This window comes from Pinus tabuliformis, chromosome 5_1 (assembly GCF_031772625.1).
Source record: "Pinus tabuliformis cultivar Carrire ecotype Pingquan chromosome 5_1, CPIR1, whole genome shotgun sequence".
Lineage (NCBI taxonomy): Eukaryota > Viridiplantae > Streptophyta > Pinopsida > Pinales > Pinaceae > Pinus > Pinus tabuliformis.
In genome coordinates, this window is record NC_142305.1 from 360,937,415 (window position 1) to 360,963,601 (window position 26,187).

A 26,187-nucleotide genomic window follows, 5' to 3' on the forward strand; every position below is an offset into this window, starting at 1 on the left:
ACTATCAACAGAGCAACCACCTTTTATATAGGAATGATATGGAGCAAAGAAGACGAGCAAGTAAGTGTCACGGCTAGGAAAAATTTCTTCCTTTCAAAAGAGAAGCCTATAGAAGATAATAATAGAGTGATGAGAGAATGTTTGCCTTACCCTTGGGATGAGGTAGCTTACCATATCCATAAATACATATCTTTTGAAGCGAGATTAAGTGTATTTTGTACCTACCACTTCAGGTTGCTCTAAGAGCTGAGATCCAAGAAAGTCTTACCCCTTTTGCAAAGACTTAGTGTCCCTCATTTTCTTATGTAGTCTATCATCGAGATGATTGAGAAGGTGATGGGCCTCTAAATTAGACATAAACTATGGCCCATGCCTCTAATTTTAAACATAAATTAAGGCATATGACCATCCTTCGACACATTAAACCTCTCTTTCTGCATTAGATAATTTATTTTTAACTTTAATATATTCATTAGAAAGGTTTATGAATAATTGAATATTTGTGCCAAATATTATTTATTTTTTGTGGAATATTATGAGAATATTGTGTAGATTATGAAGAGATGGAGGAGGATATCATTTAGGGACTTGTTCCATACTACTATATGATCAATAATAATAATTCAACAATATATTATGGAATTATGGCACAATTTGTGGCACTCCAATGGTTGAGAAAATATAGGAATGTGTTCCACTAATCAAGGGAGCAGATCCACCAATCAAGGGAGAAAATCCACTAATCAAGGGATTTTGGTGGGGAAAGGTTCCTCCATTTATGGGGAATGATTCTTAATCATTTTTTATAAGTATCAAGTCGAATTTTCCTCTAGGGAATGATTGAAAAAATCTAGGAATGTGTTTCGTGCGATTTAATGAAAATTCCTAGTATTGGGGACTAGATCCACTAATCAAGGGATTTTGGTGGGGAAAGCTTCCTCCATTCATGGGGAATGATTCCTAATAATTTTTTATAAGTACCAAGTAGAAATAGCCTCTAGTTAGAGACTTTCATTAGAGTTATTGTGGAGTGAGCTTGTATTTCTCCAGTTCCATTGTATTTTCTTGTAGGGATGTAATTGTATTGATGGAGTAATGAAGATTGGTGTCATGTTCACCTTCTAAATATTGTTCTCCTCAATAGGTATCTAAGTTTCCTTGGGCTTGTCCATCCTAGTAACCTCAGATCCCTTTTGTATAATTTTCTTTCCTTCTTTTCATTGCTTATTCACATTCATCTCTAGTATTTATTCTCTTCTATTTCTGCATTTAGAATTAATGATTTCTTGCTGTAGGATTGAATTAAATAGTTTATGTAAGTTATTTTTCAGGATCAGAAGCATTATTTCATCCTTGGAAAATCATTGGAATTTCATAGGAATCATTTAGTTTCTTGGATTAATATTCTTATTCCCAAATCTAGATTGTTGGACCTCCCTTTTAGCAAAGAACAGTAAATTTTTGCTATTTTTTAGAGCATCCTAATGAGATTCAATCAAATTGATTTCAATTGCATCAGATCATAAAAAAATTATATCTAATAGCACAAATTACCCCATTTCATTTGAACTTGATTTGGAAATGCTTTACTAGCTCACTAGTTCTTGTTGGACACCTAATCCTAAGTGGGTTAGTGTGGAAGTTGAATGGACAAAAGCAGTCCAAGAGACCTTGGGATCTGAAACCCAAGAGTCACATAATGTACTATAAATGTAAATCATTTGTCAATAAAAATTGTATTGCATGTTTGATCTTTCATATCTCTTGTGTTGTCCATGTGGGTTTAACATGGTATCAGAGCCGCTTGTTTTTTTGTGGCCTGTTATGTGCATGGCAGTCCTGGCCCTCTGCCATATTCTTTTCAAGCGCTGCCTTATAACGCCTTTGTCTGCATAAACGCATCTGTCCACAATATTCTCTGCGCATATGCCTGACATAGCGCTGCCACTGTTGAGTCTATCACTCCTCTGTCCCATATTCTGCCTCTACCAGTGCTAACGCTTGTCTCTGACCTTCATAAGGGCTGACAATGCTGCGCACTTATTATTAACGTTACTACAGAGTGCATTGGAAAAGGAGATGCCTTCGGCAGTCTGACATTGATTCTCTCTGGGCATTGATTACGTGCCAGAAATGTTGTCTGGCCATACCTGAACGTTTCATTATCTGCACATCGAAGACTGTGAAATTCCGTTTTTCCATTCAATACGCCCGTTACTGTTGACCAGGTCTTGCTGCTGTTTCTTTGGAGTTTTGTCTACCAAGGAACGCCGACCTTTTATGCTTCTTCCTTTCAGATCATCTGATCATTTAAATTTCTTAATTTATTTCGAGTTTGTTGGTGCGGTCGTGCATCATTCTCACCGCAGCGAACGCTACGAGAATATCAATGGCGTCTGCCGCATTTTTTCCAAGGCGTTTTTCTTGAGTGCCCATCGACCAGCCTTCTGCTGTATGCCCCGCACTTCGGGTCCTCTCCATCCATAGCAAAATTCTTCGAACTTTGAGGAATGGCGGGCGGGATTTGAGGTTTAATTGTCTCAGAACAAGAAAGACAAGATTTCTTTATTCCCCTGTTCGGGTTCTTAATTTTTAATTGGGGAAAGCACAAGAATTCATTTTCCCTGACGCATCTGGATATTTTTCTGAGAACTTACACCCTTTGAGCGGACTCTTTGCATCCTACAAGATTTTCGAGGCTGGGGAACTTACAGCTGGCATATCTTTTCAACTGAGGATGTTGCTCTAGTTGTTGGTCGATAGCATTCTAGAGTTTTTGGGGCTTGCACTACAATGAAGGAATTTCACCGAGAGCATAATGGAGCATGTCAATTGCCAATGTAGAAATGTTACATAGCTCCAAGAGAACCATGGTAGCCTATTCAGACTAATATTATGCAAGATCCTAATGCACAATTTCAAGGTTATGCATATCCACCTCAAAGTAATTGGAACACACCCTTTCCTTCGCAACATTGGTCATATCAACCCCAAAACCAATCTTGGCAACAAGGTTGGCAAGGAAGTTATGGGAGCCATCCACAATATCCTCAATATTCTCCATACCAAACTCCATGTTATCCTTGCCATCCACCTCCACCACAACCACAACCCATCCACATCCCTCTCAAATATACACTCCCACTGAACTATTTATACCACCATTCCCAAACCCGTGCATTGAAGTCACTCAGTCCACTTACAATGGTGAGGTACAACACTTCCAAACATCTCCTCTTGAGATCAATGGTATTCACCATAGTTGAGGAAGAGTATTGAAAAAGATATATCATCTTGATATCATTGAAGGAACACATCCAAACGAAGAAGATTCAAATAAGAAGACCACAAAACAATGGGCTGCTATTGAATAAGAGTAGACATCAAAATCAGAGATCGAGATAACTCCCTCATGGTTACCATCAAACCCTCCATGTATTCAAGAAAGCAATTAGAAAAAGGAGGAAGATTTGAAGGTCATGGTAGAAGAAGACGTGAAGAGTGATCCAAATCAGCAAAAGGACCAAGGACATCACAACTATATTGAAACATTGTTCTAGACATTCACTAAGTTGCAACATCACTCTCTTCCTCAATTATGCTTGATCCTTTCAAATTCAAATCATTTGGTCTCTAAAATCCAGGTACATGTCAACGCATACATTTCAAGCCTCCACGTCATTTTTTATGTCATCTTAATGTGCACATGGCTACATTGGAAGTATTGTTATACTCGAAAGTGGTTTTGTTTTTAAAGTAGGGTAGCGTAAAAGGAAAAACAAAACAAAACAAAACAAAACAAAACAAAACAAAACAAAACAAAAAAAACAAAACAAAATGAAAAATAAGAGAAAAAATAGATCCAAGGTGAAAACCTCCTTGGAGGCACCTCAGATTGGCTCATTGATTGAAAAACTCCATGAGGCGGTCAATGGGTTGAAAAATGAAAAAAAGAGAAAAAAAGAAGATCCTATGTGAAAACCTCCTTTTAGGCACCTAGGTAGACTTAGTAGTTGAAAACCTCATTGAGGCACCTAGTAGGCCTAGAAGAAAAGAAAAAAGACAAAAAATAAAAGAATCCTTGCTCCATGCATGCATGTACTCTCCAACATCTGCAAGAAATAAGAACAAGTTGGTACGAAAAGGAAAATTGGTCAAACCTAGTCAAAAAAGTCAAATTTTGACTTTATCCTACTTCGATCAAATTCTCCAACAATGCCAAGGCCATGCCAATCCATCACCCTCATATATTTTCACCATCTACCCATCATTCTCAACCTTCTACCACTCATTTTCCTTGTTGTCCTAGAAAACTATAGGATGCTCTGTTTTATTAAAGGATATAAAAATACATAGAGTAGAAATTTGTTTTTTCCATAACTTGAAAACCATGCATCCATTTTCCAAGTTGTTTCTGGGGGAGATGCATATGGATTTTGGTAACATGCTCAAGAAATTTCAAAAAATTCTAGTGCACAGTTTCCACGAAATTAACCTCCATCACCTTGATCCATTTTTGCATTTTCTCAATATATATGCATCCATTTAAAAAAAAAAATCATGGGGAGATGCATATGGATTATGTTAACATGCCCAAGCAATTTCACCAAATTCTAGTGCACGTTTTCCATGAAATTGGCTTCCATCACTTTCAACCATTTTTAGTTTTTCTCAAGATCTGTGCATCCATTGACCAAAATTTTTCTATGGGGAGGTGCATAATGATGATGGAAACATGCTCAAAATGTTTCAGCTCGACCCAGTCTACCATTTGCGACATATGGAAAAAGCAAGTCACTCTCCTGTAAACCTACAGGATACAGAACAACACCTATAGGATTGGCAGTGAGTAGTTTTAAAGGAGATCCAGCGGTCAAAGAAGCTCCTCCAGAGCTTATCGATAGCATCAACATCAACAACATCACCATCCAACACCTCCACATCAACATCGACTCAACATCAACATGTATGTCTCTCTAATAACCATCAGGTAGGTACATGTATGAAATATTTTTGACCCCTTCTCTTGAGCATATTATAGTTAGAAATTTGTTGTTAGTGCATGAGAGATGAGGTTTTGCAAGCTAAGGATTGGTCAGTAGTCTCAGCCACCTTCAACTAGTTAATTTCAACTCACTCCTTCACTCATGCAATGTTGAAAATTCAAATTATGAAGGGTGATGATTTCAAGGAATGAGGACACGAGTTAAAAGAAGAAAATTTTGAAAAGGCCAAGGTCGTCACAACACTTCAAGCCCTCCATCCACTTCATATTCACTATCTATTCATCATTCATCCATCCCATTTCATTCTTGAAAGAAAAACAAAGACAACATCCTCTCCATTTTAATGAAATTTCCATTTGCAAGTCAGCAAGAAGGATGGCCAAAGAGAAAAGGAGGATCACAAGGAGACCCATGTCACCCACATTTTTATTTTTCCACTCATTACCATTGATTCCTCCACCATTTTAGTCATTTTTTCCACTCTCTTACTTTAGTTTACAAAGGGACTGTGTTTTCTATAGGATGATTCTGTAGGAATTACAGTGACCCAGAAATCCTAGAGGAGGTTTCCAAATGGTGTAACAAGGTAGAAGAATGTTGATAATGATGTGGAAGACCTTGCCAACCTAAAACAATTCAATAACTCATCCTAAATGAGGGCAAGAAAGAAATCTAATGGTCTCTAGAAACAATGATTTTTCTTTGAACAAATATGTTTTGGGCTTGTCCTTGCAGAGCTTACAACCAAGATTCTTAATGCACAAGTGAGAGGCCACCAAGGCCATGGATGAGGCACAATGAAGTCACTAAGTTTCTCAGAGGATGAGCAATACTTTCAGCAGGGGGGTATGATGGGCCTCTAAATCAGGCATAAATGAAGGCCCATGCCTCTAAATTAAAACTTAAATTAAGGCCTATGACCATCCTTCAACACATTAAACATCTCTTTTTGCATTAGATAGTTTATTTTTAACTTTAGTATATTCATTAGGAAGGTTTATGAATAATTGAAAAATTGTGCCTAATATTATTTTATTTTTTTTGTGGAATATTATGAGAATATTGGGCAGATTATGAAGAGTTGGAGGAGGAGATAATTTAGGGACCTCTTCCCTACTACTGGAGGATCAATAATAAATAAGAATTCAACAAGATATTATGGAATTATGGAACAAATTGTGGAACTCCAATGATTTAGAAAATCTACGAATGTGTTCCACTAATCAAGGGAGCAAATCCACCAATCAAGGGAGAAAATCCACTAATCAAGGGATTTTGGTGGGGAAAGCTTCCTCCATCCATGGGGAATGATTCTTAATCATTTTGTATAAGTATCAAGTCGAATTTCTCTCTAGGGAATGACTGAGAAAATCTAGGAATGTGGTCCATGTCATTTAATGCAAAATTCTAGTATTGGGGACTAGATCCACTAATAAAGGGATTTTGGTGGGGAAAGCTTCCTGCATTCATGCGGAATGATCTCTAATAATTTTTTCATTGTACTGAGCTGAATTTACCTCTCATGAGAGATTTTTATTAGTGTTATTGTGGAGAGAGCTTCTATTTCTGCAGCTCCGTTCTTTTTTCTTGCAGGGATGTAATCGTATTGATGGAATAATGAATATTGGTGTCATGTTAACCTTGTAAATATTGTTCGCCTCCATCAGTCTCTGAGTTTCCTTGGGCTTCACCATACAAAGAACCTCAGAGACCTTTTGTATAATTTTATTTCCTTCTTTTCATTGCTTATTCACATGCATCTCTAGTTTTTATTCCTTTCTATTTCTGCATTTAGAGTTAGTAATTTCTTGTTTTAGGATTGAGTTAAATGGTTGATGTGAGTTATTTTGTATGATCACAAGAATTATTTCATCATTGGAAAAGATTTGGTAGTTTGTAGGAATCATTGAGTTGCTTGGATTAGTATTCTTATTCCCAAATCTAGATTGGTGTACCTCCTTTTTAGCAAAGAACATTAAGTTTCTGCTATTTTTTAGAGAATCCTAATGATATTTAATCAAATTAATTCCACTTGTATTAAATCAAAAAAAAAAATTCCGTTCATAACAAAAATTACCCGATTGCATTTGCACTTGATTTGGTTAGGCAATTCTTAGGTTTACTAGCTCACTAGTTCTCAAATTTCTAGATTTTCGAATAGTAATGTCTTTTATTTTTATTTTTGAATGGGTTAAAATATGTTTTTTTTAGTGATGCCACTTGGAATAGGGACCTAAGACATCCTAATTAATAAAAAAAATTGTCCCATTCAATTTGGATTTGATTTGCTCAGTCATTAAACCCTCACCAATTTCATCATTTCACAAGGAAACTTCTCCAAGCATTTTGAGTAAATCCATCCATCTCTCGACTTCGATTTTGAGTTCTTAGTGATCCTAGAAATTTTCCCATTACATTCCACCCATCAAACACATTTCCTAGGCCTCCCATCACCTCTAACACCTCAAATTTGTTTCTCGGTTGTGTCCTGTATGTTCACTGTAATTCGTACAGGATTATCTTCTTGGTTTCTAATACATCGTGTTGGTTTTCCTGAAATGGCCTATTTTGAGGCCAATTTTATGGAAAACCTCTAGGAGGTCACCAAAAGCCTCCCAAGTGTCTCCCACACTATCAAACCATCTCCTAACCCTTCCATCCAACCTCCAACATCCTTAATTCACCTGCCACATTATCAAAAGAAATTAGTTTGCATACTTGATTTTGCATTAAAAGACAAAAAGACAAAAACAAATTTATTTCAGTCCCTTTACTTGCACATTAGTGATGTTTGATGCTTCTTACTTGCATGCTTAGATAGTAGCATTTGGTTGATGATAATTTAGCATTATTGGAAAGCATACTTTCTTTCCAATTAATTAGGAAATGGTGTGATTTAGCATTTTATTTCATTCTCTTTCCTTGTACTTTCTTTCTTGCAATAGGTTAAGGTTCCATTTTGAACATTTCATTTTTTGCAATTAGTTTAGGGTTTGACTTCAGTACATGCACTCCATTACATCATGACATCAAGGGAAGGACATATTGTATTCCGCACATATAGTGTCGACACCTCTTAAGTTTGTACAACCTGCTATGGTATTCAACAACCCCCCATTTAGTAATAATAGTAGTTAACATTACATTAACTAAATGGGGACCCTTACAAAATTTTATTCAAGAAAAAAACTTCGCATTTAGTCATTTGTTTTATTTCTGGAATAAAGCGAAAAATAACAATGAAGAGCTTTCTTTGGAACTAAAAACTCATGTTTTCATATATAGCATGTCTGAAAACCCATTAAAGAAACTTTCTAAAAAAACCTCCAAAATCAAGAAAAGCGTTTAGAATAAGGGCTCCATGGTCTAAATTGTCGTAAAATCCAGCAAAAATAAAAGTCCTTAAACTTTTTTAGGCTAAAGTCTCGCATCGCATAACACAACCCATAAAGAGTTCTCTCTTAAATACGATATAGCAAGGTTTGTGAGTTGTGAAATCACGATGGTGCTTTGGCTTTTATCGCATCACATTTTAGGTATTCATTCAAACACTTTTCACTTACAATAAGCCTATATTGCAAGATGTTATTTTCACCGAGACCCATACCGTAGAGTATTAAAAGAAAATATTTTGAGTTCGTCAAGTCCATTTCCTAAGATGAGCCTAGTAAGTACAATACGTGAAACAACTAATGGATAGCTCACATCTCGTATCTCGTAGACACACAGCAGGAGGTAAGAATGCTAAAGGGCACACCTTGTGATATTGCGATCTGTGATATTGCTTCACAGATCACACAATCGCTATCATCGCAGTATAATGGCTTGCTACCATAAAAAACTTTCATCTCGTTTTTTGATGCAAACATTTATGAGCAATAAAGCTAGGGGATAATGAATCATTAGTGGGCATTAGTGGGAAATAACTACATTTATGTGTGAAAATCCATTTAGCTTGATATGATATCTTGTTACGTGCATTCAAATAATTCTTCTTTTACAACCTTTACAAGTTATTTGCATTATTTCATTTTTAAGTTCATCTTTGAGTGTCTGATAGCTTTTGTTCTTCATTTCAGGAAAAACCCGCAGAGTAGAGTGTTGAGAAGAATGGGGAAGAAAGGCAAGGCTATAGCCTCTGAGAAGACAAAGATGACTCCCCTGTTCACAGACACAACATGCAACAGAGAGGGAGGAACCTCTACATGGGAGAGTATGTACAACATATTGGAGGAGGAACAACTGAGGATTATGGAAACAAATGTTACAGTTAACGGCCGAGATTCCTCAGACGCTTTCATGCTAGAGACAAATTTCTCATTTTTTCACTGCATAGCTGCTTGACTGAAGATAATCCCTTATACCAATATGGTAAAATGGGTTATAGATGAAGCAGATATTTCACACAGACAATTTAGGACGAGAAGCCAAGGGGCCATCAGATCTTTTACCTTGGACAATTTATGGCTTATGTACCACCTACTAGAGCCACAGGTCATCTACAATAGGAAATTCATAGAAAAGTTTGTTAAAGAGAACAACGACCCAGTGGATTGCACCCATGCCTAGTTGAATAATGAAGAGATGATCAAGAAAGACAAAAATGGTATGTACACTACTCTATCTATTTCTCCCCCTTATAGTTTGTTGTGGCTATATTATGTCAACTGCTTGGTAGACCTGATAGTACCAAGTTCTCCCCGGATTGGTTGTCATTAATAGAAGCAGTCGTTAACGCAACCATCATGAATTGGGCCCAAAAATTGTTAGATACTTTAGTAATAAAAATTATCGACTATAGAACGAGAGGAAGCATTGCTTCAAGGTTTTACCCTCCATTTTCTATGAGCACCTACGTTGTGGACATTATTTGTTTTAGTTCAAATTTCCCCATCATGGGATGGAAATGCACTATTTAGAATCCACTTCCCATTCACATGTACCACAAGGTCATGTGGGAATCCAATATTCAACCACATTTTTTCAAGATTTACCATGGAGTTATGCTCCCTATTTACAAGCGGCTATATAATTGGGACATCCCCATATTTCCCAAAGAAGCTAAAGTTTAAATCCTCCCAATGGCTAGATGGTTCATGGAGGAGACATTTACATATATCAGAGTTTTTAGTAGCATCACCTCCCCCAACATCCTCCCATACTATGTTCTAGATAAATTGATGGCTAGGGAAGTAGCCTATCAGACATGTAGTGAGGGAGGAACGATACATACATTGAAATAGGCAAAGAATGAAATTTGGCATGCATTCCCTGTACAATGAGTAGTATTTGAAGTACACAACCTAGGACACACATTAAAAGAAGCAGACAACATGCTATCTCTGCAATTACCCAAATTCTATGGACGGAAGTATGACTCATTTGGAACAATCAAGAATTTCACCACCATGGTAAAAATAAAATTATTAACCAATGAGGAGGATGCTTTTGATGATATGTTTTTGCATAAAAACACCTTTTCAGAGGTGAAACACATGGCCCAACTACTTTTTGACAATGAAGATCTAGAAAAGTTTTAAATTTATAGAGAAAGAAGGCTCGCAATGGTCCCATTGGACCAATTGTTAATTGAACCAATAAGGGAGCCTACTCCCATCATGAATATAGATGGTGACTCCAAAGAAAAATCCAAATCCGATTCTAGAGAGGAATCCCGTGAAAAACCTATCGGGGAATTGTGAAATTCATCATAGAACGGAAAAAGGAGGATCATCGAGGATATGACCCAATCTACATAGAAGATAGCTGAACAAGCTTCAGCTAGCAAGGAGGTTGGAATCCCTACTACCTCTGCACAACCAATAAAACCCATGGTAATTGATTTAGAGGAAGAGTGGGATAATTTTAATAAATGTCTTAAAATAGAGGAATAGGTGGTAGAGCTACAAACGCTACAACAAAATATAGCTGTGGAAATTACAGTGGAAGAAACTCCAAGTGAACCAAAAGTAGAGCATACCCCTATTACCCCCACCTCTGAGATAATTCTGAAAATTGAAGAAATACCCCCTCTAGATGTATTCTATAGCCCACAACATAAGGTTCTGGTGAAAAGGAAAATAAAGAAGAGAAAATTGGACTCTATAGATGTTACTACCCTCGAAAATGAACTAATGGATGTTCTATGGAAGGACTCGCCAGTTGATCCATTCGCCAACTTAATTAGGCTCTCCTAGTTTGTAGGCGCTTATGCTACAACGAACATAGACAAAGCAACAAAAGTCCAAACATTAATTAGAGAAAAGTAAAATAAAATAACGTTGCTCGAGCAACAATTACAGCAAGTTAGATCCGACCAGTAGGTAGAGATACATTTGACCAAGCTTCAATAGGAATTTGAAAAGATGCAAATAGAACATCGAATCAACTTAGCCAAGAAGGATGCATAGGTTTAGGCGATAACTGATCTTCATAAAAACGATCCAAAAATTGATCAATTTATCACCAAAGCACTTGCACTTAATTCCCAGTTGACACATCAGAAATAATCATTGTGTGAGAAGATTTCACATTGGAAATCTTATTGCGAAACAAGTGATAAATGAACAAGTTAAGTCGTAGAAATGTGACTTGAATATGATGATATCTTTAAAAAGGTATCTGATCACATCACCTGGAAAAATACAGAGGAGGGGAGAAAAGCTGACTTACCCAAATTGGATGAATCACATAAGGAAATTCTACTTGGAAGCTAGGATTCTCAGTTAAAAGAGGCAGAAAAGGCAACAATGGATGTGGTGGCAGCAACAAACATTATCATAGAAAATATAAACGAGAAATTTCATGGTGCCAATATAGTAGTAGAGTCTACTCCAGGGTTCCTTCTAGATGTAAAATAGTTCGAAAAACAATGGAAACATGCAGTGGAAGACAAATCAGAAGTGATAAGGAAAATGACCAGGATAGACTAGGAGGTATATTGGCAACATTTGGTCAAGCCTCACAGCCAATGGATGACCCTACGATGCCTAACCACCTCTACCGAGAAAATGGCGCTAGCACTAACTGATGTCATATTTGATGGACATTTGAAACCTAAAGTCAGTCGGCCTACATACCTGAAGCCTATGGTGGATATCTACAATCTAAAGGATTGAATTCAACATAGTTAGTCACGCTGTTTACTTTAATTTTGGATTTATTTTTGCATAAATTGAGGCAAGTCGTTTAAACCTCCTCAACTTTTTTTGTAATAATCTATTTTTAGCATGATAGCTTTAGTATTTAAACCCCTCTCATGCATTTAGAGAGGGGTCCAGAAATTTTATCAAAAACATTCTTCAGAACATGCACTTTTGTGCCTTTGATGAAGTTCTAGTGGAATTAATTGAACATGATTTATTTTCTACTTGATTTAACATCTTCTACTAAAATTGCACTTCTGTACTCTTAGATAATGTTGGGTGACTTGAAAGTAGATAAGTATTCCTGGAGCATATGAGTAGGATGTATTATAAATGGTACCTTTATCTCTTAATTATTTTTACTTATGGGTCAAAGCAATAACTTATCTTCAAGTTGTTTATCTTTGAAAGTTTGAATTGTTGATTTCCAATATTGCAGTTTTGTATGATGATGATCTATAGCTTATGCTAAGTACGTGAATGATTTTTATGCGATATATCTCTCACAATCGTCTGCGCTAAAAATTTATACAAAACAATTACTGTTAAATGGATTCACTTCTCATCACAATTAAATAATATTTATTATCAATTGCTTTCAAACATTACTCTAGATTGCATATATCACGTTATTCCTGGAATAGTTATATTAGATAATGTTTTAGATTAGGATAAATTGCACATGATTGTTAGTTTAAATTAGATTAGTTTTAGGATGAGCATTATTCCAAATCTCAAACATCACCCCATTTGCACAATCATAAAAAGAGATTGGAAATTTGGTCCCATCATCCCTAGTTGGAGCCACTACTCCAAATGGAAAAGGAGCTGTCAACCAAGGTCCATATCGAGTGGTTATCCACCATTTTTAAGACAACGGTTTTCGAGCCTTCAAGATTATAGGCGCTAGAAGGAGGGTGTGACTATGAATGGCAAGTAAATTTAAATCTACAGGCCATTTTAAGAGTAAAACTCCCTCACCATCACCTTCAACTTCTCGTTCGCATTCTAAATCTCCTAATCCCAAGCGAGAAGTTGCAAATAAAAATACACTGCCCATTATTGAAATCCTAAACATGTCAAACAGTTCTTCTTCCGAACCCCTTGAAGTAAAATCTTGATTCATAAATTGCAGGGGATTTCAATATCTCAAAAAGAATCTGAGTTATCCCAAGGTAGTGTAACTTCTCTATTTACCCCATATCAACAAGTAACTAGAGCACATAGTGAAAAACTTGGAATCCCACCATTTGAATTACCTCTACAAATTCGTAAGAAAGGTAAGAAAACACCATCAGAATCTCACAACAAGTTTCTTTCATCATCTACGTCCATTCCATCTATAACATCGCAAGGTCACACATATGCCTCCCAACTCTAGATCGTGATTCACATAGGTACAGGATCTACACCTTCCTCTACCTAATCACCTTCAACCACTGCTACACCCTCTTCTACTCACATCCCAACAATGGCACATAATCATCCTAGGCCATGGACCATCCCAAGAGCTATTAGAATGGCTGGATCTTTATCCCAATTTCTATCACATCCAGAGAAATGGTTACCTAAATTTAATCATGATAATGACCTGCTAGCTGAAGAATATATACTAATTTCATGTTGTCCATTAATTTGAATGGAGTAGCAGAAGAAGACGTAGTTGTAAGATTATTCCCATATACTCTACAAGGAGCAGCAGGATCATGTTATGAAACCAGCTCAAGAAAAAGATAGAAAAGATAGATCAACGCCTTAGAATTCAGCCTCTTCGAGGGGGAAACCTCCTTTACATTACATAAATGAACAATTCTTGGATGATTCAAATGAAAAAACCTCCTTTATATATATAGGAGTCTAAGGAGTCACAATATAACCCAGCCGACCTAACAATAATAATATAAAGCCACAAAAATAACAATAGAGGGATTCTATGGGGCACAGTAATAACAATATGGGGATAATAGGGGCTCAACAATATTAATAAGGGGTACAACTACAATAGTAATGGGGTAATCACTAGTATTATAGGGAGCCAACATGCCCCTCTCCTTAAAAAAAATGTTGTCCTCAACGCTTGAGAAGTTCTGGATGCTTCTGTATAAAATTTTCATCCTCCCGTGTGGAATCTTTAGTGGCTAAGTTCTTCCACTTGATAAGATACTCTGAAATTTATCGATTTTGTAGCTGTCGAGTTCTTGTTTATGTGACTGCTTTCGGTTCCAATATCCTTCCTCGTCAAGTTCTGTCAATATTGTTTGAACTGGGAGCTTGTTGCCTATAACCTTCTTTAAACATGAAACATGGAAAACTGGGTGCAATCGAGAAGCTGCAGGAAGCTCCAATTTGTATGTCATAGTACCAATCTTTTGCAACACCATGTATGGACCATAATACTTTGGTGATAATTTATTATCCTTCTTAGCTTTCTTGAGGGACATCTGCTTATATGGTTGTAGCCGTAGGAATACCCAATCACCTACATCAAAACTTCTTTCACTACGATGTTGTCTACCTATTGTTTCATTCTATTTTGTACCAACACAAGGTTATCCTTTAAGAGTTGGAGGACTTGTTGTTGATGTTCAATGCGATGTTCCATTGCCAGAACCTTAGAATTTTCTCTTAAATATGATGTGATGGATGGTGGCTGATACCCATAAAGTGCCATAAATGGGGTCATTTTTGTTGTTGTATGGAAGGAAGTGTTATACCACCATTCAGCCAGAGGCAACCATTTGACCCATTATGTCTGTTTATCAGATACAAAGCAACGAAGATATCCTTCCAAACGTTTGTTTTCTATCTTAGTTTGCCCATCAGATTGAGGATGATAAGATGAGCTATGAGCTAACTGAGTACCAAGACAAGAAAATAATTCTGTCCAAAAATTTCCAGTGAAAATAGGATCTCTGTCACTTATAATAATCTTTGGGTTTCCATGTAGCTTTTGAATTGTTTCCATAAATGCAGTAGAAATTGTACTGGCTTTAAATGGATATGATAATGCACATAAGTGTTCATACTTGGTAAGTCTGTCAACTACCACCATGATGACACTCTTTCCCTCGGACTTGGGTAAACCTATGATAAAATCCATTGAAACCTCCTCCCAACGTTGGCTTGGAATGGATAAATGTTGTAATAGACTCGGTGTCTTAATTGTTTCTACTTTATTTTGTTGGCAAACCAAACATTCCGCCATAAAATTTCGAATATCTGATTTAATTCCATCCCAAAAAAATTCCTTCTTAACCCTGTGGTAAGTTTTTAAAAATCCTGAGTGCCCTCCTAAGGGAGAAGTGTGCAATTCCATAAGAATCTTTTGTTTTAGCTGGGAATTCTTACAGAGGTATAAGCAATCTTTGTACCATAATGAATCATTTTGCCAGCTAAATGTATCAGACATACTGGAATCTTGTTGTAACTTTTGAATAAGTGCCCACACTTCTTCATCATTCTTCCATTCCTCCCTTGCTTCTTTTATCCAATCTGGTTGGATAATAGAAATGGCGCACAACAATGTTTCCACATCCTCAAACTTTCTTGAGAGTGCATCTACCACCACATTTTGCTTCCCTTTTTTGTAGATGATTTCAAAGTCATAACCCAACATCTTTGTGACCCACTTTTGTTGCTCTTCAGAGGATAATCTTTGTTCTAAAAAGTATTTAAGGCTATCATGATCTGTTTTTGCCTTAAACTGTCTTCCCATTAGGTAGGGTCGCCATTTCTTAAGTGCATGGAGTATTGCCAACATTTCCTTCTCATAAATAGCTTTGTGTAGAAACTTTCCCTTGATTGGATGACTTTCAAAAGCAATGGGTCTTTCATCTTTCATTAAAACAACACCAATTCCATTTCTTGAAGCATCACATTCCACAAAAAAGGTTTTTGTGAAGTCCGGTGTAGCTAAGACCAGTGCTTGGCACATTGCCTCTTTAAGATGTTGAAATGGCTTTGTTGCTTCTGGAGTCCATGAAAATGCATCTTTCTTCAATAATGTTGTTAGAGGCGCTGCTATTCTCCCATAATTCTTAACAAACTTGCGATAATACCCTGTCAACCCGAGAAACCCTCGCAGATGCTTTATGGATGTGGGAATTTTCCATTCCTTAATGGCTTTAATTTTTCTAGGGTCTACCTTAACTCCTTCATGAGATACAATATGACCTAGATATTCCACCTCTTGTACTCCAAAGAAACATTTGGAACTTTTTGCATATAATTGTTTCTCCTCCAATAGTTGTAGCATCCTGTCAACATGTTCAACATGATCCTTCCAAGACTTCTTGTAGATTAGTATATCATCAAAAAATACTAACACAAATTTTCTAAGGAATGGTTTGAAAATTGAATTCAACAAACCTTGAAATGTTGAAGGTGCATTGGTAAGGCCAAAAGGCATGACCAAAAATTCATAATGACCCCCATGAGTTCTAAATGTTGTTTTCGGAATGTCTTCAATCTTCATTCTGATTTGATGATATCCTGAACGAAGATCCAACTTGGTGAGGTAAATTGATCCATGCAATTCATCCAGTAATTCATCAATGACAGGAATGGGAAAATTATCTTTAATAGTCAGCTTGTTGAGCTCCCTGTAATCCAGACACATGCACCATGATCCATCCTTCTTGTGCACCAATACGACTCGAGCAGAGAAATAAGTTTGACTTGGTTGAATTATACCAGCCTCTAGCATTTCTGCAAGCATACGTTCAATTTCAACCGTACGGCCTGATGTTTGGAGGAACACTTCCTGGAATCAGATGAATAGCATGATCATGATCATGAAAAGGTGGGAGACCTTTGGGAGTCTCAAATACCTTGCAATGATTTTCAAAGACGTTTTGGAGAATTGGAGAAATAGATGATTCCACTGTGGACATATCTAGCGAACATAATTATGCAATTACACCTCTTTTTTCCTCTTTTAGAAGCTTTTTCATACCGTTAGAGTTGATTATCTTTCCCGGTTTCCCTGAAATACCCCTTAATTCAACTTCCTTTCCTTCCACAGAAAATTTCATGGAGAGTTCTTGAAAATTAAAAGCTATTGTACCCAAGGGTTGTAGCCATTGGACTCCTAGTACAACATCAGCATCTCCCATTGGAATGGAAAGCATTGGGCTAGTCAATACATATTCTCGCATGGATAACTTGATATTATGGCACTTTCCCGAGAAATTTATTATTCCTCCATTTGCAACCATCCCTTGACACTCTGGTGCTAGATATAAGAAGCAATTCAATTCTCTTGCTACCTTACAATGAATAAAATTGTGGGTACTTCCTGAATCAATCAACACTATTACCTTTTTCTTCTTGATTTGTCCCACTATCTTGATGGTTTGAGGAGTGGTAATTCCCGCCAATGCATTACAAGATATGGTCGGATTCCTTTCTTCTTTATCTAGGCTTTGTTCCTGGAGTATATGCTCTTCTTTTGACCTTTCTTGCTCCTTTTCTTCTTCCTCCTCACAATCTATGTAGAATAATTTCTTCTCAGCACACTTATGACCTTTAGTGTATTTGCTATCACAACTGTAACAAATCCCTTTTGCTCTTTTTTCTTCCAATTGTTGTGGTGTCAACCTTATAGGTTGTATCCTCATAATGTGCTATTAATTCTTCAGTAAAAATTGCCCAAGTGATAAATTTTTTATGAGTGCAAAGCCATTGATACCATACAAACTGATTTCGTTCCAAATATAAAGTTTCAACACGTACCTTTTGTGTGTTTTACACATTATTGAGATCGAAAAATTGCTCCATCTGTAATATCCATGTTGCGGGATCCTCGCCATCAAACTTCCTCATATCGATTTTTGGAATATGGTGGGTCTTTGATCCAAAATTAGAGTCTATCGAGTCATGATTAACATTTTTTTTGTTCTCATCATGAGTGTCCTTTACCACCCTTTCACCATTAGTGACCCTTTCTTGTAGCAACTTATTCATATTTATCTTCAATTCTTCCATGTCTGTCTTCAAATCTATCTTCAAATCATCCATCTTAGCTTCCATGCCATTCATCTTAGCTTCTACACCTTTCTTTAAAAAATCCATCTTAGCTTCTACACCTTTCTTTAAACCATCCATCTTAGATTCTGCTCCTTTTTGTGCAAGCGACAATTGTTGCACTTGGTCTTGCAATTTTGATATATCATGTTGCATCTCTTCCTCTTCTTCATGAGTCATGCTAGAGCTTTCAAGTTCCTTACTAGGTGCTTGAATTTTCTTTCCTAGGGGCATCAGTTACCGATAATAATTCTCTACTATGCCCTTTGAATTCCTTGAAAATAAATTTTCAAACGAAGCTTAAGCAAAAATTTAGGAAAATATACACACCTTCTTTCACTTTGTAGGGGCTTGATATTGCCTCTGATGTATCTCTATACTTCCCAATCATCTAGATCTGAATTTGTGACCTGCAGTAGCCCTCTGTGTCCTCTTTCCAATGCCACAAGTCTAACCCAAATTGGATTCTCCAAGGAAGAGTTATGCGAAATCTCCCACAGTAACTTGATTATAGTCTAGTTCAGTAAAGCGAACTTGTACAACATGCCACGAGTCATTGTTTTGACCTTTGGATTTGAAAAATTCATAAAAGAAACTACAATCCATCCTCTGTCTATACCTTCTTACGAAATTTCAATTCGATCCCCAGAGAGAAGGTTATGACACTTTTCCCCAAGTTACCTGTTTGGAATGTAATTCAGGAGTCTACAAAAAGACGAACTTCCTCAGATCATATCTCTGCAAATATAGGGCGAACAACTCTGAAATTCAGACCTAAGGTTTCTACGTGATTTCTTCGCAAATGTTTTTTTTTTTGCAACTTTTGAAATGTCGCAAAAAAACGTTATAACGAAAATACCACGATGACCTGTTTGGAGCAGTGAAACCCTAGAATCCAAAGCTCTGATACCAAATGTTATGAATCCAGCTCAAGAAAAAGATAGAAAAGATAGATCAACGCCTTAGAATTCAGCCTCTTCGAGGGGGCAACCTCCTTTACATTACATAAATGAACAATTCTTGGATGATTCAAATGACAAAACCTCCTTTCTATACATAGGAGTCTAAGGAGTCACAATATAACCCAGTCGACCTAACAATAATAATATAAAGCCACAAAAATAACAATAGAGGGATTCTATGGGGCATAGTAATAACAATATTGGGATAATAGGGGCACAACAATATTAATAAGGGGTACAACTACAATAGTAATGGGGTAATCACTAGTATTATAGCAACCCAACATATCATGGTGCTTTTCATTACCATCAGGTTCTATTAATAGCTGGGACACTTTTCAAGAGAAATTTTTAACTAAATTTGGATATTGTAGATCTACAACAACTTTGATAAATGATCTCTCCAATTTGAAAGTCGAACCTAAAGAACCCATTAAGGATTTCAACTCTCACTTGAATAAGTTATTAAATAAGATACGTATGGCATCCAAGCCTAGCGATGAGGTCCAAAATGAATGGTACATTTCTGCTCCACCTTAAAACACAACCATCTTCATTGATAGAGCTGTGAAACCAACGTTAGCATAAAATATGAAAGAGGCAATAGTTGTGGGAAACTGCATTCTAGCTGTAGAAAAGAAAAATGCATTAGAAGAAAGAAAATATAAGAATGTAACTTTTAGAGATGATTCCAGGAAGAAACCACCAAAGGATCCTTTTGATCTGGAAGGATTACAGAAAGTCCTCAAGACCATGTGTAACGAAACGATTGACATAAAAAAACTAGTAGAAACTTCATCCAAGAAACCTTTTAGACCATTTAAAGTGAATTCCCCAACTGATCCTAAACCTCTGAGTGCTATATCAAACGCTAAATCAGATGGAGATGAGGAAGAGGTTTCAAATGAAGAACAATCAGATGATGAAGTAGCGGAACTACAAGGGATGTGGTATTTTATCCTTACCAATGAGGAAAATCGATAAGCACTTCTTCAAGAAAAATTGATCCAACCGACATCGCCCTAATGGGTGGAAGATATAAATCCCATACTCCGCCATTTATCCTTCCTTTTGAAGTCTTTAATAAGAACTTACACAACTGTTTAGTTGATTATGGTGCTTCATCTAACATTTTACCCAGAACAGTCTACACTAAGTTAAATGTTCAACCTCAGAAATCTACAGTGCAAATAGTACAATTAGATTGGTCTCAAGTCAAAGTCGTTGGGAAAATTAATCAAGAAACCATTAGACTTTCATCAAACCCAAAAGTTTGTCAAATCATTGATATACTTGTAGCAGATATTCCTGAATTCTATGGCTTAACCCTTAGTAGGGACTGGTTAGAAAAACTTCCTGGTTACTTCACAACTGACTGGTCTCACATGTGGATTCCCTAAAAACACCAAGACAAATCAAATAAGGGTTGACCGAGAGAAACATCAAAAGTATATAGTAGCAGATTTGAAAGGAGAAATTTAGCCGGTAGCATATAGAAACAATCTAATTGGAAACTATTCTGTTGAGTCATTCCTATGGAATTTCAATGCTCATACCTCAACCTTCTTAGAAAACTATATCGTATCTCAAATAAAAAATTATTCGCAAACAGACACTTCTAAATGTGTGAATTTTGTAGATCAACCTGTAAATAAATGTTTATTTTGGAAATTATTTTTTGATGGATCTCGATCCAATGATGGAGCAAGGGCAAGATGCATATTAGTTAGCCTAGAGGAAGAAAAGACTACGTTAGCATGCAGACTTGAATTTGATTGCACAAACAACACTGCTGAATATGAAGCATTGGTTCAAGGTTTGTAAAAAGAAATTGGTCTTATATCAAATACCTCCAAGTGTTTGGAGATTTTAAAATTGTCATTAGGTAATTAAGAAATATTATACATTATTTTTCAGGACATTTGAAACACTATCAATCATTAGTCCAAGGCCTGACCTCACATTTTACAACATTTAATATTTCCCCTATTCTAAGACTCCAAAATGCTGGTGTCAATCTTCTAGCTAATGTGGCTTCCAAGCTTATTCCACCAGAAGATTGCAACCCAAATTGATTTTCCATTGAATTAACTTTTAGACCTTCTATTCTTGATAATATCACCAACTGGAGAGTCTTTAATAATAATCTAGATATCATAAGCTTCCTTAGCTCAGAAGGGTTTTATGGTGACCAACATGATGACCAACTGAAACAAGAAACCACCAACAATGCTATACCAAAATCCATAGTTATTTTGGAAGATTTATATGACCTCAAATATAGATTTAAACGATCTACTAATTCAAAACATTAGAGTTCAACTCTGAGGTATGAATTGATCAATCTTGGAACTAACAAAAAACCACAAAACATTAATCTACGTCTCGGACTTAGCTTTTATACGTCTGTTGAAACAATATAAGAATGTCTTTGCTTGGAATTATGACGATCTTAAAACCTATAAAAGTTCTATTATTCAACATACTATTCCCTTGACCTGTGATGAAAAACCTATTCAGCAAAAATTGAGGAAAATTCATCCTAATTTGGAAAGACAGATTAAGTTTGAGTTAAATAAACTACTAAAAGACAAGAGTATTTTTCCTGACAAGCATTCCAGGTTGGTCTCCAATCTCGTCCCAGTCAGAAAGAAGAACAATTATATTTGGATTTGTATAGACTTTCGAAATCTCAACAAAGATTGCCAAAAGGACAATTTTTTATTGCCTCCTATGGAACAGATATTGCAATCAGTTGCAAGCTTAGAAGTAATATCCTTTCTAGATGACTTCTCACTTTACAATAAAGTCTTAGTCCATCCAGATGATGAGCTGAAAACTATGTTCAAAACAAAATGGAGCACTTATACCTATCAAAGAATGCCATTTGGATTAATCAATGCGGGTGCCACTTTCCAAAGAGCCATGGACATTTCCTTCAAAGGTTTGGTAAAGAGATCAATGGTAATATACTTAGATGATATAACTATGTATTTTAGAAAATATAGTAATCCTCTAAGAGATCTTGAACAAATCTTTGAACATTGTCAAAGCTATGGAATTTCTCTTAACCCCAAGAAGTCTTTTTTCACGTTAAGTGAAGGAAAGCTCGTTGGATTTATTGTGTCCAAAAGAAGAATTCATATTGACCTAGACAAAATTAGAGAAATTTCTAAAAAACCTTTACCCCATAACAAGAAATAAATGAAATATTTGCTTGGTGAAATAAATTTTGTGAAAAGATTTGTCCCTGACTTCTCAAGAATTGTATTACCCCTTTAAGCCATGATAAAGAAAAATCCTCCATTTAAATGGGGTCATTTGGAACATGAAGCTTTTAGCTTGATAAAACAAACTATGATAAATGCCTCATCTTTAGCAATGCCAAATTTTTCCATTGATTTCATTTTGTACACTTTCTCTTCTGAGAAATCATACGTAGCCATATTGACATAGGTAAATCAAGAAAAAGTTGAAGCCCTAATCTCTTTCTTTAGATCAAATTTATAGGGAGTTGAATTGAACTACTCAGATGTTGAAAAACAATCTTACCGTGTTTTCAAATCAATAAAACAATTCATACCTTTTCTTCTCCAAACCCACACCAAGGTGATAGAACCATTCCCAGCAGTAAGAATCTTCTAATACAAAGGGATGTGGGTGAAAAGAGAGAAAATTGGGTTACATCTCTAGAAGAATATGACATTGAAATCAAACCAACAAACATTGTAAAAGGTCAAAGTTCTTGCAGGATGTTATCAAGAGAATCAAATATATTATAATTATAGCATTCAGGTGACAAGGTACAAGTCTATGAGGTAAGCCTTAATGACACCAAATCAAGATATGTTGATATTATATTCTACTTAAAAAATTGATATGCCCCTCCACATTTGAATTACACAAAGAAAAGAGCCTTGAGACTGAAAGCTAAACAACATCAAATTGTTAATGATGTGTTGTTCAGAATCAATTATGATTCTGATTTGCTTAGATGTCTTGAAAAATCTAAAATAGAAAGAGTATTGTAGGAACTTCACGATGGACCAGCCGGCGGGCACTTTGGAGGGGATGCTATAGCGCATAAAATCTTGCATGCTAACTGTTACTGGCCAACTCTATTCAAATATGCACACAATTATGTAAGGAAGTGTAAGATTTTTCATATAGTTGCAGGAAGACAGAAGAAACTACCATTACCGTTATAGCCAGTCAACATTGATCAACCATTTGAACAGTTGGGATTGGACATAATAGGTGAGATCGTTCCTCATTCTTCTAAGCAATATAAATATATCCTTACAACCATGGATTATTTCACCAAATGGGTAGAAGAAATTCCACTTAAGGTAGCCAACTCTGAGAACTTTATTGAGTTTATAGATCAATTTATCATCACCAGGTTTGGCTTACCTTTTTCCTTAATGTTTGATAATGCATCTTACTTTTCAGGCAATTTTATGAAAGAGTTTTCTCTTAAAAGAGGATTTAAACTTAAATATTTTGCTAATTATTATCCGCAAGGAAATGGGTTAGCCAAATCCACAAATAAGAACATTATCAGGCTTATTAAATGAATTATTGATCAAAGTCAAAATAACTGGCATAAATCTTTAGTGTTGGCTCTATGGGCAGATCGAATAACTCAGAAAACGTCCATTAGCACTTCTCCTTTTAATCCGGTTTATGGGAAAGAAGTTGTCTTACCAACAAACATAGTTATTCCCTCATTTTCCTTAGTTCAATTCATCGAAGAAACCCCTTCCTCATCTATTCACATTAGACAATTACAAATTCTTAAGCTTAAAGAGGAAACAGAAAAATCGAGGACCACACATGCACATCATCAGTAATTAGTCAAAGCCTCCTTTGATTCAAATTTTGCAGCATCGAAATCTTTCCAAATCTAAGACCTGCTATTAAAATGGGATAAAGCCCACGAAGAGAAAGGCAATCATACCAAGTTCCAATGAATGTGTTTTGGCGCATTCCAGATTGTCGAGTTAATAGGCCCATCAACTTTTCTATTACAAGATTTAGCAAGTAAGAGAGAATCTCGACCTGTTAATGGGAAGGTCCTAAAGAAATACTTTTCATAGAAGATTATATCTTATGTTCACTATATATTATAGTATTTAGTTAATTTTATTTTGAAAAAATAATACAAGTTGAAAATATTTACTTTTGGTTTTACAAAGAATAAGTTTCTCTTCTTAGTTTTTACTTTTCTCTTGTATAAGTAAATATTTTTATGAAACTAATCTTCAAATATCAAATGTATAGTTAAGTTTGATTAATTTTAAGTTGACTCTCTTCCTCCTTAAATTATCTGATTTTGATGAAACTTAACTTTGAAAGAGAAACTACTCCTTTATATCAGTCTAGAAAAGTATCTATGCAATGCAAAGTCTCTCTCCACGCATCTCTAAAAAACTTTACAACTGTCGTCCAGGACCTCTTAAGGGGCCAATGATCTTCCCCACTTAGTTAGTTTTCGTTTTTAGAGTGTAATTCTAAAATATACCTAAACTTAAGGAATAAGAGGTCTCATTAAGAGCCGGCTTACCATGATCATAAGATTATAAATGAACTGACATTACCAAAATTGCATACCAAAACATGGTAATGGCTTATGATTATAATAATCAAAAGACAAGCAGTCTCATCATGAGCCAGCTTGTCCAGTGAAGTTATGGATCAAGTGAATGGCATTGTCAATATCGGTTACCAAACCAAGACATTCTCCTTTAGGAAATACATAAGAGAATTTGAAGCAACAAATGAATTACTCTAGGAAATAAAGAAAGCAATAAGTATACTTACGAACTTATCTTTTAAATTTCATTCTAATTCAAGTGGAATGTTGGGTGATTACTGGTTAAAAGTTAACCCTATCGAGGCTATGAAAGTCTACTCGCAGTGGAGGCTCTATCTACAACAATGGAGTAAACCAAAAACCAATCTAGGGAGAGACTCATGGCTTTATCTTTAAAAAACCAAGTAAAGACTGATTTAGAAAATGTTACTTTTTATAAGAAAATAATAGTGAAATGGATGGTAGTTAGGCAAATGATTGTTTTATTACAAAAGCAATAAATCTTACCTTATATTCCATATAATCTTTTTTATTTTCAAAACTATCTTTATTTTGGAAGTTTTAGAAATTTCAAAAAAACTCTCAGTGATAACTAGTTCTTCCAAGTGAATCACCAATTGTTGTGGTATTCAACAACCCCCCATTTAGTCATAATAGTAGTTAATTTTACATTAACTAAATGGGGAACCTTTGAATTTTTTATTCAAAAGACAAAACTTAGCATTTAGTCATTTCTTTTATTTTTTGAATAAAGAAAAAAATAATATCAAGACCTTTTTTGGGAACTACTAAAAACTCACATTTTCATATATAGCACATCTAAAGACCCACTAAAGGAACTTTCTAAAAAGCCTCCAAAATCAAGAAAAATGTTTAAAATAAGGGCTCCATGGTCTAAATTGTCGTAAAATCCGACCAAAACGGAAGTCCTTAAACTTTTTTAGGCTTAAGTCTTGCATCGCATAACACAAGACATGAAGAGTTCTCTCTTAAATACAATATAGAAAGGTTTGCGAGTTGAGAAATCGTAATGATGCTCTGGATTTTATCGCATTGCATTTTTGGTATTCAAGAAAGCACTTTGCAATTACCATAAGTTGATATTGTGATATGCGATTTGTGCCCACACCCACACCCTAGAGTATTAAAAGCAAATATTTCGAGTCTGTCAAGTCCATTGCCTAAGATGAGCCTAGTAAGTAACCATACATGAAACAACTAATGGACAACTCGCATCTCGCATCTCGCAAACACACAACATGAGGTAAGAATGCTAAAAGGCACACCTTGCGATATTGTGATCTGTGATATTGCTTCACAAATCGCACAATCACTACCATCGCAGTATGATGGCTCACTACCCTGAAAAAATTTCATCCTATATTTTGACGCAAACATTTATGAGAAATAAAGCTAAGGGATAATGAATCATTAGTGGGCATTAGTGGGAAATA